The 13,911-nt window shown below is 34.8% G+C and overlaps 1 protein-coding gene across 17 annotated transcripts in view; it reads right to left on the minus strand.

Annotated features, from left to right (window-relative positions):
* LOC105330717 (muscleblind-like protein 1) overlaps nt 1-13,911 on the minus strand; it is a 98,788-nt gene that overhangs the window by 47,836 nt on the left and 37,041 nt on the right. Inside the window, exon 1 of one of the 17 annotated variants that reach the window (XM_011432596.4) lies at nt 12,841-12,970. The exons of the other annotated variants lie outside the window; for them this stretch is intronic. The gene's annotated coding sequence lies outside the window, so the exon portion shown is untranslated. Of the gene's footprint in view, nt 1-12,840; nt 12,971-13,911 lie in introns of those variants that run through there. 17 annotated transcript variants of the gene reach the window in all.

Here is a 13,911-nt window from a genome sequence, read left to right on the forward strand (position 1 = left end):
GTTGCATGGTATGGCCCCGTTTCTTGACATTAGAAAGAATGTGAATCCCAAAAGTATTTCTTTATTTTGGTTTTTTTTTTGTATTTCAAACTTGCCAGATAATAAGTTTTACAACACACACAGTAAATTAAATTATGCAAATGAGGAGAAACTGATATTCATTTTTTAATAAACTGAAAGAAGCATTGTACTGTAGGTTAGTAATATCCGGTCTCCAAAAAACCTTCAATTCAAATTTCCATCCATTTGCATTAAATTGTGTTTTTTTAGACTAAGACATGCATAATGTTACTACTTGTATAATTAAAATCAATTCGAAAGTATACAAAATACTAGACTAATCTAAATCCGAAAAGAAAAAAACCTTAAAAAATCGGGTTTTTCAGTACAGATTTTTTTAGACAACATCTGATCAATACATCCATGAATAGCACCAAAGATAGACCAAAAGCAAAACAAAACAAATTCTCTATTTGGTATCAATACATTAGAGAAACTCAACCTGTATCTTTTTGATGCTGGATATGCAAAAGCTACATCAAATGAGAATTTCTTCTTTTGATTTCTATCAGTCTTCTAAGTTTTAATACCGCGCCGACAAGAACACCTTCTTGGTAATGATATCCCTGTGTCGTCAGGTTAGTCATTTCTGAAGCAGACGACAGCTAGCAGATGTGACGCTTGCCAATCCCCTGTTGCATTAAAATCACTCCATCATTTTTGTATATTGCTTTGAACAATGATTCATCTTTCAAACAATTTCACTGCTCTTTTTCTGCTCTTAAAAAACAATCATTACCCTTCAACTTCATTGACCCCCTGAGAGATGAAAGCAGAGCAAATTCAGATTGAAATTCATCATGCAAGGGAATCCCACAGTAGAGTTTATATTGCTCAAGGGAAAATTTCATCTTCACCATTTCATTTTACAAGGAACAAAAAAAAATTTCTAATAATAATTTAAATACATTGTTTTAGAAGCACTTAAGCTTAGGATACAAAATGCAATGGCATCAGATTTTCATTAATTTCACAAGAATATACAACTGAACAAGTATTATAGTAATATTCCACGCTATATGTTTTTAGGTATACTCAATTCATCAAAGAGCAAAACAAAAAAACTTACAAATCCCATACTGAACACAAAATTTATGACTTTATCCATGTTTGGCTATATAAATTAACTTTTCAAAGGCAATTTCAATTCATAATATATATACACTTTAGAAAGTTAATAATGAATAAAAAAGGTAAAATATTTATAACCCTAGAATATAAACATTCAGACCTGGATAGAAGGAGAAAATGGTTGAAAAATTCTCTCAGTTTTTCATAGTCATAGACAAAATAGATATGGCTGGTTAACTGAAGAAAAATATGCTGCTCGATTTCCAAACGAGTGAAAGTGTGACTAATTGACTGAACAACACAAAACCAGAAAAATATCATTTTTACTTCACCAATCACATTGTTTCTGTCTCAACTTTCAAAGACTAAAGGGGACCTGGAAATAGGATTAATTATGGCGAGCTTTTAGCAGGCCATAAACATGGAAACTAAGAGGAAAATCAAAGGCATTGTTCTGGCCCCCAATCAAATGTATGATTGGGTTACATAATCACCCTGCTTCTAACATGACGCAATAATCTTCGCTACTTTCAGTGATGAAATCATTTTACTGCATTGATTTGCCATCATATAATTTCTCCCCCATGAAAAGAAAATGTCAAATGTTCTTTACAATGGCACTTTTATTAAATTCTGACAAAGGAATACAAAGCAATCCCCGATAGGTTGAAAAAATTGATCAAGATCAATCACGGGCTTAATTTTTTCAGATCTGGGTTGATCAAATGCTTTTTCCTCCTCTTAACATGACCTGCAGAAACAAACACCAGACAGACATTGTCTGATCCGAATCACAAATTACCCCAGAATGTATTACCCATACTACAATAATCTCTTGATTTATTCTTTAATTTCAAAAATGAATCAGCATCAGCAATCTCCCGCATAATCCCCTGATTCACAGCCAAATCGTCTGTCCATTATACTAAGGTGCTAAGACTAATTAATTAGCATACCTATGCATAGGATTTGCCTTATCCCAAGAGGGCCTTCTCTGATTTTTTGATCGATACCAAGCTAACACACAACACAAAAGAAAAGCCCCCATAAAATATTGCTATCTTTTTTTTTTTTAAATTAATTGACATCAAACCTTGATTAAACAGGATACCGTCAAGATCTGATCAGAAAAGAGTGAACATCATTTTTACCAATCAAACACACAACTGCAGAGTCTGTGCCTTGTAAATCAAACATGAGACATTCTGGGTAAGTTAATGACTTCCCCATTTAGAAATTGCAGAAAGCAAACAATATGATTAATGGCCAAGATAACCCTACTTTTATTGTATTAATTAAAGTTTAAACTGACTTTAATTAATTTAATCCAATATGGTTGCCTTTGATGTCTGGAGCTAGTCTAAGAGTTATCTCCCCTTTGCTCTGTATTATAGAAGATTGAGAGAGAGAGAGAGGAACTGAGGTATAAAGTCTTGGAAAGGATACACAGACCATCAGACAGAGATGAGACAGATACTGGTATGTACCCAGTCAAACAGCTGGTTCCTTAAATTAATCAAACTAATAAACCCCCCAAAAAACTTGGGAACTCCTTGGGCCCTGAAGTCCTAAGAATTCTCTTTGACCATACGTGTTTTAAGGAAGATTAAAGCAGGGAACACTGGGCACTTGTTGGGGTTCTGCATCAGAAGCAGTCCGCGTCTCATCAATGATTCAACAGGGCTCCCAGCTTCACTTGAATCACGACAGTTGAGTAACAATAGATTGAATCACCTAGACGCTTTAATTTTGCCCCTAAAACATGGTTCCAAGAGGTTAATTACGCGTAATGTATTTCTCTATCAATGCGCCCATCTGACATAAGGCTTGGTAGAGAATCTGTTTACATGGATGTAATTGTGACAGAGAATAGGAAAAAAATCTCAATAATCAGATTGCAAAACTAATTCCTTTTTCCCCCATGTAAGACTTGAAATTTCTCTTTAATTTGAATTGCACTGATTTCTACAAGAGCATTATTAACTCACTTAACAAGGAAGTTAAAATCTATTTCGAAACAAAAATTGTCAAATCCTGTGTGATGCTTTACTAGATATTACTGTAAAATAAAAAGTGTACGCCAAAGTTTATTAAATAACCTTTCTAATGGAATATGAATAAGGCTGTTCTAGCATGAAAGTGTTCTTTCTGTCATAATCTCCAATTATCAAGAAGATTAAAAATATAAAAATTTAGTACACATTTTCACCTAATGTTGTCAACACCTTTTGGATATTTATAGCAGGTAAAGTGAGTGATATGTGTCTAAGATTTGCAATAAAAAAGTCATAAAACAAATAAAATGAAAATCCTAGTGCGCAATTTTTCCAAGCAGTCCCAATCAGGATTAATTTATTTTGATGGATAATACATATCCAGCGAACAGACAACAGAATTGAAAATCAACCTGTCGGAATAGATTTCGTAGTCGCTCCCTTTGATCTTATAAGACGATCTTTTGATTAGCCTTCTCATCCCAGATCTCACCTACACAGACCCACCAATGTCATGAATGGGCTCCCAGTTTCCATAGAGAAAAATATGGACATCAATTTTAATATTTCATCAAACACAGCCATAAATGTGATGTTTAATTGTACAAGCCTTACATCTACGAGGGTCAATACTACATAGTAGTACTACGATCTAACGCTGCATTTTATCACACATGTCGTGTACAAGGGACTACCTTTTATAGTTGATCCATCTGAAATAAGATCACACATTGACTTTGATTTTATTCTACAATCATATTCAATATGAATTAATGAATAACTCCTTATCAACACATGTGCTCTTTTGAGGGATTGTGTTTTATATTATACAAGAGATCCATTCTACAGATATGTACATGTTCAGTATTCAATGATACCGGATAAGTATAATAATGAACCTCAAGCTGTCGCACTGTTCGATAACAATCTGATGATGTGTCCACGTACCGGTAGATAAATTGAGAAAAAAATATGAGACTTTGTACGATTTGTTTTAGTAACCATCAGGGACCTGTAGCAATGTGTGTGTTGTACTTTTATGAATATTTTATCAGATTAGAGAAGTTATTGAACAAGGGCTGCTCCGGATCAGCAAATCAGCATGTAAGGCGAGGTTCTGAGGATCGCAAGAAACACAACGCAAAAATAAAAGTTTGAAAAAATCCCAGGGACATTTCGCTGGTGACTCCATTAATGCAGTACCTTATACCCTCGAAATGTATGAATAATTGAATAACGGATCAGGCTTGTAAACACATAGAAGAAACAAGAATATGTGTAGAGAGAGCCAGTGTGGCCCCGTAATGCTTTAATTCACTGATGGCCACCAAGCAATAAAGAGCCGACCAGCACTGCCCCTACATCACAGAAACGCAAAGGCATCGGCTAAAAATTGTTTATTAACAAAACATATCAGATAATAGAAATCAATAATATCCAGAGGTTTGAACAGAACTGATATGGTATACCATACATCTAATTAGTACAACAACATATGCTACCGAATCCTATGTTTCCCTATCATCAAACAAAAATGCTATTTTCAAGATATTCCAGCCAAGTGGTTGGGGAAATAATTAGCTATATTGAAATTTGAAGCCTATCTGAAACCTTCCGAAATAAAACACATCTGCTGTCTCGATTTTCACAAAATGTATCTAAAATAGATATAAAAAAAGTCATGCTCCTTCTAAATTTTTTATTTTTCCTTGACACTCAAAATAAAAAGCCTTTTTCATTTTGTTTACACATTTAATCATGATATTTCATCTCTATGCCAAAACATACAGGGGCTTATAAACAAGCCAAGAGAACTGTCGACTCTTTCTCGGAACAAATGCTGCATTCCTGCATTTGGCTGTAGGAATGCTGAACGGTACAATCACTCGCATAGCAAACATTTTGGCAGAGTAAGTAGGAAGAAGACACTGAAATCAAAATACCCTCCGCTTTATCAGTGAAAACCTGACAGCAAGATTCTTACTGCCATCATCAATTTCACTCAGGCAAAAATTATCGCTGTCTTTTGTATCTCTTTCCTCCAACAAGACAGGAATGTTAGAAAACACTGGAAAGTTTTCAGCATTTTTTTTTCTTCGGAAAACTATTACTGCTTTTTATTTGAAAAAAAATATTATTGATATTGATCAACCATCAAAATCTTTTTTAAAGATAAAAAACTTTTAATAGTTATTCCACCTGCCTAGCTATCAGACAAAATACAGCAATAAAAAGTGATTTGACAAGAACCTTAAAGTTACTACAGTTTTTAATATATTCCCTCCATTTTCAAAACATTTCACATGTTAAAGGCGCCCTTCCGCTTTCTGATGGTCTCTTAACAAAACTACTTAGCTCTTATGTGCTTCTGAAATATTCTGCATACTTGCTTGTAACCAAAGAGCGAGTGTAGCAGAAAAATGTCCTCAAACCCCATCGCGCCACACCTCTAATGCCAAAGTCAATTTTATGGCACAGTCTCAAGTTGCCACCGAAAAACATGTGACCACAATAAATCAAATAACGGTAACAATTTTCTGTAGCAGATATTTTTTTTTCATTCTTACACCAAACGGAAACCCGACAATGTGTTTCAAATTAGTGAAAAAATACAAAAAAGAGCCATTAACCCACAGGTCATAAAATACAAACTTTACACAAGTATGCACAACACTCTGTTATTTTGTTCCATGGGGAATTTCTCTCTTTCTCTCTTCAAAGTAGTTTTTTTAACTTCCGACAGCGAAGTGCAATTTATGAATATGTCACTGTGACAGTAAACTGAGACAGAGAGCAGACAGGCAGAAGAGGGGAATTAAATTTGCCAACTGAACGGCTACTTTCACCTTCAATGAAGCAAAGCTGCAAGATAATACACAGTTTAGGTAACGTTTCTCTTGTGCGAGCTCTGTCCATTTGCATCACCTAACTAAAAAAACACTGTCGTTACAGATAATGGAGTCATCTAAAATGTCAAAGAAAATAAAAAAACCTTTTGCACCAAGTCAAGGCTTATCTCAACACATGTACATCAGAACTTCTTTCCTCAATATCAGCATGAAAATTGGAATGTTCGACATTCCGGCAATATTTTCATAAAGAGGTTGTCACTGCAGAGAAGGCATTCCCAGACGGTGACAACAACAATAAAACATCGACAACAACAACCAAGCATCTTAAACAAGAGGGTAGCAAGGACATACGGCATCAAATCAATGTATTTACCAGAGCTACAATCTATTTCAAGCCTTGCTTATTTTAATTGTCTTTCCTCCCTGCTTCGTTTTACAATTTCATTTTTTGTCAAATTTCTCCGCAATGTCTCAGCTGAGAGGAAGTGACATGCTGGCAGATGCTTTCCAAACCTCCAGTGCTAGCTGACAGTGAAATGTCTGCAGACTTATAACTAATGAGACAGAGATATTACGTGTACCGAGGAAAAAGAAATTCATCATGCAGTCATAACTTACAAGTCAATCAGTTTTACTTTAAGGGATAGGTCAGATGGTTTTTTTCATTTTTAAATAATAATGGGAGACAACTCTCAAGAGTGCAAATTATCTCCCTTAAAAACAAAGCTATAACCAGGCTTTCATTTTCCAAAAATATCATTCATTTGATAGGTATTAGCTCAAAAGTTTTATAAATGTTGTACTTAAATATTAATAAAAGTTTCAATATTCAAAAAGACATTTTTATGATTACAAGCAGAACAGTGTCTCCAACATATTTCCCCAGAGGAAATTTCTAACTAAACTCCAGAAATCAATACCAATTAATTAACATGGGATAATTAGCTATGAACCATTCAACCACATAGATCTGTCTCCCGTAAAAAAAAAACTCGATGTGCATCAAAAAACAGACCCATGTTACATAACCTGTGCATGAAATATACACTCCCAGATGCACAAAACTGTTTATTTAAATGACAACAAGATAAATTTTTTAAAAACGGAAAAACTGGTTATAAGGGCAGTGAGGCATCTGTTTATGTCTTCTCTTGACAAAAACAGTTTTATGATAAACAAGCCCGATGATAAATATTTTGCATGCTCGAGCTCAGCTAAAAATTAAGAATTCATTAGCTTCTAAAACCTCCATGCATTTCAATTTGCGTCTAATGTCTACCCCAACTATACACTCTGCCATCTTCGAAATATTCAGTTAATGTATGTATAACAAAACGTTGCCAGAATCGTATTTCTTAAAAATTTAATGCTTTTTTTCTCAAGTGACTAAATGAGGGGCCGCCAAACAAAGGGCCGTTATTCATAGCTGCAGTACGTACACACGACGAAGAACACGCGCATTGTACCAAACTTCTTGAGAAAAAGACATTAAAACTGTTTACTTCTATTTAAAACTTCCTCACACATTTTACACAGTTTTTTAAATGGGTAAACAAAGCCGTTTAGTTCAATATGACACCGACTACTTGAGACATTTTATTGGACGTAAAAAAATTAATCATATGCAGAAAAACGAATGATAAAACTTTTATGGCCTTCGGTTTCAAATGGGGCCCGAAATTACCCGTGCTAGTTTATCAAAACTCGTCCTGTCAAAAACAAATTTTATGGTCCATGAAAAAAAAATTACTTGCAGACTAATTTTCCTGTCTGTAACTAAGGATAAAATTGTTAAATTCACAATTTCAAAAATTTGGTAATATAAAAATCTACATATGATAACCAAGTAGCTGATCATTAGTGCAAAAGTTATGGTGCATTTGAATTTTTGTTTAGTGTTTAATATCAAATTAATCATAATCCATTAAAATGATATAACAGAATATGATAATGAATTCAAACTTGACATCCTATTTTGTGCTAATGGCAAATCTATTACCGGTACTTTTTTTTTCAAATCTTATTACACTTTAAGAATATTCGAATTTTTTTTAAAGGAATCTAGAATTCATAATTGTAATGAAAAATCTTTTCTAGGTTTTTACAAACATGTCAAATAGGTTTCGAAAAAAAAAATCAAACAAAAACATCTGCATAGAGCAGGTAATAAAAAACCTGATCAGAACAAGAATGCCGTATTGAAATGCTTTATTTACTAATGCCGATTTAAAATTGATATTTAAAATGAATCTAATTCACACAGGATTTAAAGTTCCAAAGTGTGAATCTTTTTACAAAGCAACAAAGACTCATATCCAACATTATAAGACCCTGTCGCATTGAACACGAAATCATTGGCCATGCTGCACTACCCATTCCGGGCGTCTAGAGGAAGAAGAAATAAAATCATTGTCAGCCTTGAACCTCTAATCTGGATCAGACTCTATCGCCGCTGATCAAGAATATGATTATTGAACATTTAAAACACTTCAGACTTTGGTCCGTGTACACACTGCGCAACGCCTAACCATGACCCTGATGGAATAGATTTTTTTTCCTCAAGTTGCGACCACTTAAGACACTGGTCAAATAGAAATAGGAGACTTCCTTCATTCAGATGGGCCTCTACAACAAACCCTATGTGGACAAATTAACAACGAAACCAAATAAACCTGAAGCAGACAAATCAAGGGAACAAGGTTTTAAATTACGACTTGAAAATGAGATTTAGTGAATAAGAGAAGTTTGGTGGTTAGGATTGAACCCTTGAACCAATGACAAAATATTAATCATTAAGGAGATTTTCATTTCTCGACCAAGTTAGGAAATAAACCTTATCTCTTCACGGGACTCCATTTTTAGCTGGTCAAGGTTCAAAGGTTATCAACATGCTAACCAGACAAAGCATGTGGGATTATGTCACCATGACCCTTCACCTAACTCTTTAGAGTCAACGCGTCCATTTTCCCTGTGGCAATACACAATATGCAGATTCATATTGAATTTCAATTCCTCCAAACAGACCATTGATTGTTATGACTCTTATATGATATTGCCAAAAACCTCGGACAAGGAAAGGCCTCGGTAAACAATTGTACATTGTAATTGTAGATCATCTCATTGAAAACCAGACTTTAAAAATGACAGTTAGGTTTCCACAAAATAAGGTAAATGCTAGATTGCAAAACAGATAAATCTCCAGAAAACTTTTGATCATTGTTATGAAGTTGTACGAACAAAATGCAACATGTACCTTCTGCTTAAACGTTTAGCAAGAATCCTAAATGGTCGTTCACCATAGCTTTTGTACATCTCCACACAAAGATCTTCAATCTGATGTACATTATTACATACACTTAGAAGTCTTTACTTTTAGTATTTAAAGTTAATGACCTCTCCCCCCTCCCTTTTCAAATCAATATCCCTTTCGATCACCAAAACCATCCATCTGTACGAATCTGCAATCATCCCGATACTGGGGAGTGATAACAGAAGCTCCCATTAATGTCTATCTGTTGTATATGTCGTCCCCAAACCGATCGTCATACAACGGCCTAATGAGGTTTGATGTGTGTCAACTGTGTTGATTGATGAACACAAAACCATTACATGCTGCAAATTAGCATTTGATTAATACATATAAATTTGCTCAGCTCATTCGATTGACTACACAATGCGTGGAGAGGGCCCATGTCTAGACTCAACATCAACAATATCCCCAACCAAAGTTATCAGGGCAATAAATCTTAATTATGTTTTTACAAACAATATAATATCTCTCCCTCTCTTTCTCTTTCCTGCGGAATAGATGCATCACATGGAGTGGAGGGTGCATGAATCTCATTCTGGTTTTGGGTGCAGACGATATTATCATCCAATTTCCTCATTTCTCATCTGCTCAAAAACCGTATTTCATACTTTTAGGGACGTCCTGGACATATTATCTTTATTCCTGTAGCATAATTATACTATAATTAACACAGGTTGATTATCTATACATGTATTAATGGCTGCTTTGATGTATAATATTCCCTTGTCAGCAACTCTGATGTCCACGAACCAGCGTTGCTGGGGATGGGGGGTCAAAGTTCAACCACTGGTCACCCGTTGGCTACATCTGTTGCTGGAGTGAACTCAACACAATAACAGCAGCAACCAAAAGGGGAAAAAAATCCAACATCTGCCGTCCGGGGTCTGTCCTCAAGTCCATAATAATCTGGCATAATTAATTTCTGCCGATTAATTTTCTCTACTGATCCCTGTCACAAAAGGTGAACGACATGCAAATCGGCTATACACACACTACAATATAGACCAGGAGACCTCATGCAAATCTTGTGCAGGTGCTTTTCTCAATGTACATAATTTATAACTCAGTGACGCAATGCGGTGCAGCATAAATTTTCAATCTCTGGGAACGTCTGAGATAAAACGAAAAAAAAAACCTACACAAACAATTGGACAGGGAGACAGAACAGAAAAAAACCAGAATACAGAGTAGAGGCCTACGTACAGACCAGACGCAAAATCCAAACAAACAATTAGTGCAGAAAAAGCTGCATCCGTTACTATGAAGCTTGATGCACCATTAATGTAGACAGCGGTTGGAAAATGTCTTCAAGAAAAACTCTGCACACACGAAACCTGACAGAGCGCTTCCTGTCGCGTCTCGAGGCTTTTTCTTTCCATATTTGCCCGGCAACCCATCCCGATTTTATGATTTGCTAGACTACAAGGGAATCCTTGGTTACCCTTCCTATGACAGAAAAGCCCAAAATCCAACTTCCGAGGTACACAACCGCATTATTACATAACCATTTTAAATATAAAAAATCCCCGAGTCAGGAAAATAAAAGGTGACTAATGACTTGAAATTGATTAACGATGTCAGGTTAAAAATGGCAGCCATTTATTTATGATTTCCATAAATCTTGACTAGTCGTATTACAAAACATAAACGGCTCAAGCATTTTCTTTTGTACCAACTGCAAAAGGAAATAAATTAGTAGGTGCGTTGGCCTCTTAAGTGTACAACAGAACTTTTCTCAACTGAGGAATATCGTTTTTATTTTTCCTAATGAGAAGATAGAATTTCCCCTTGATGACAGCCTTTAAAAAAGCAAAAAGGAATTCATAATCAACAGTGGCTATAATACAGAGGGCACTTCCATTGAGCGGGCTAGGTTGAATCATGTTACATCACAAGATACTGTGACATGGATCTCTGCATCATAAGTCATTAAAATCAAAATTTATAATGAAGTTTTCTTTCCCTTCAATCCCCTTTTTTCTTAAACTCATCCTTAAGCTAAAATCTTGTAATCTGCAACTGCATATTTAGTCATGGTTATAGCCTCCGCTGAAATTGGCCCTCTTATTTTCAATCTGATTATCTGACGGCAAATCTCGAAATGTCTTTCTCTGTCACTTTATAAAAATCTTCAAAGACGCTTCAAACAACCTCTTGGGGAAGGAAAACTAGCAGTAAAGTTAAATGGAATAAAGAAACTTTCTGGAGATCTAGCAACAGTTCAACAGCTAGTGTTTCATTTCCTTGTTAAATTCAAAGACTCTCAATGTCTCAAAAAATTGCCGACAAGCAATCTTTGTGGCCTTAAGGTCGAAAACTGGCAAATACCTGATGTTCTTGATCGTTGCGAACAAAACACACGTCTGTAATAAATTTTAAAATTTCCTTTTTTCTTCGTAAGTGCTGTTGTCAGAAAAGACCAGGAAACCTGAGAAAAATGTCCCAGGTGAGAGCCAGTGTTAGCAAGGACTTGGATTAAAAAAAGCTGGTACCAGTTCAACTCAAAAATCTCTGCAAACAGGATTCCCCGACATCCATTTGTTCTCCATGCCATTGTCACATGATCAGCTCGCTCTGTTGACATAGACTAGTGCAGTCCAAACATCTTCGTCTTGTCTTCAAACACTGGGCCTCCTGTTTCTATCATCACATTGTGCCTAATCAATCGAGATAATTAAATATGACAGGGGATTAGCCAGCAAAAAACATGGAGTACCCCTGTCTGGAAGAAAAAACGTTAACCACTGCTAAAGGAGGACAGACCCAGATCAAATCCTTAAAGTACACAATACCGTAAAACTAGTTTTAAAAAAGAAGAGCGAAGGATTTTTATTTTTTCAAACTACCACTCCCAACTCCAGATTTAAGAAAATAAGAGAAATTATGGAAAAACCAATTCATTAAAACACTTTTGATAGACTAGTTTTTCATTTGCCATCCCCTCCACACAAATAATACTTAATGTTGTGGAACATCCTAGATAAAAAATTAAAACTCAAAATGCAACTACAACCTTACAGGAATTTCTATACATGTCTTCTTCTATTCAACTTTTGGTGACTTGCTTATGAAATATTCTTTCAACTAATATCTTTAATTCTATTTTGGATTTCTCATTGGAAAACATATTTCACATTTATAGTTAGACTGCCAAATATCAGTTAATATATTCTGGCCAAACAAAAATCACCGAGATTCATAGATTTTCCTTACATTAGACTTACATCTGACTCCATTTGATGCGCAATACTGTGTGTTCTGTAGTCTAATAAACACGCACAATCCCAACCTGACAATACTAGTCCAAAAATCAGTTCTCAACTTTCAACAAAAAATTCTCATAATATTCTATCCGGTTACACACCGTGCAAATTAATTCACCCTAAAAATTCAATTTGGTGAAAATTAATCAAATGGATACACGAAACTTATTTAACAACTATAAAACAGCGCTAGCTAGCCCATTTTTCAATCATTTTCATAACTTTCTACAAATCTTTTATCATTTTTCAGAGTTTTTTCAAAATTTGAAGTATAAATATTAATTAGTTACCATAGTTAGCTTTCCATAGTTACACAAATTCTGCTTCAAATTGTATCTTTACTTTTCAGCCAAATACCCATAATCCCTTTTCGTCGCAGTAATAGTCAGAGTAGGATCTGGCAAAATCCCCCGTTTTCTCTTAACAAAAATCTGATTTGTTATCTCAGTAAAATAGTCTCTATTCATACTTATGTTAAGTGCCCATTTCATTTCCTTGCCCAGGTCGGAGTGAATTAATAATTTGTGATTTTCATCGCAATACGAGCTATTCAGTTTTCTATGTCAATAGAAACTATTGTATACCACAAATAAATTGCAAGGCACATTTTAGATTTTATAGACCCGATATTAAATGTTTGGTGTATGCAGATCTGTTTTCTATTGACACAAAAAGTAAATATTTTCCTGCTAAACTTGCACAGTAATATCAAACATACATATATTTCCTGAATACCCGGATCTAAGATGTATACTTTGTCCAGATCAAGATTGGTTGGCTAAAACAAGATAAACACAATACCTAAATCTTCAAACACCTGTCTGTTTGTTAAACAGGAATTAAAATGAAATAATTTCCCTCTTCTGTCACTAAATTCTTCCTTCATTAAATTACAAATTCATGATTTAAAAGCAATTTTCACTTCCCAGTAACTGTGAGAGAGACAGAGAGAGAGAGAAATAAGAAAAATATGAGACTAATTTATCAACCAATTAAATAAACTTCTCTTTTTCTCATGAAAATGAAACCACTAGATATCTGATGATAAAAAATGCTGGAATCTAAGCAAGAGCGACCAAAGCTTTCCCCCCAGACAGAACAATTTTTTCGGCAGGGAACTCAAAATGCAGCGCTAGCTAAGTGATTCAATCTCAACTGGTCTCAGCAACTCAATAGAAGAGTTTCATCTGAAACTGATCATCTCAAGAATTTTTCTTCTGTTATAATTGATGCCTGGCAAACATATCTCTTCCAGAGTTTTAGTTGTTCCTTAAGAACTGGGTTTTTTTTTTATTCATTTGGAGTACAAGTATACACTTAAAATTTTTGCCTAATTAAGTGTTGTAGTTTGCTGGATGATA

The sequence above is a fragment of the Magallana gigas genome, chromosome 8 (genome assembly GCF_963853765.1).
Source record: "Magallana gigas chromosome 8, xbMagGiga1.1, whole genome shotgun sequence".
NCBI classification, from domain to species: Eukaryota; Metazoa; Mollusca; class Bivalvia; order Ostreida; family Ostreidae; genus Magallana; species Magallana gigas.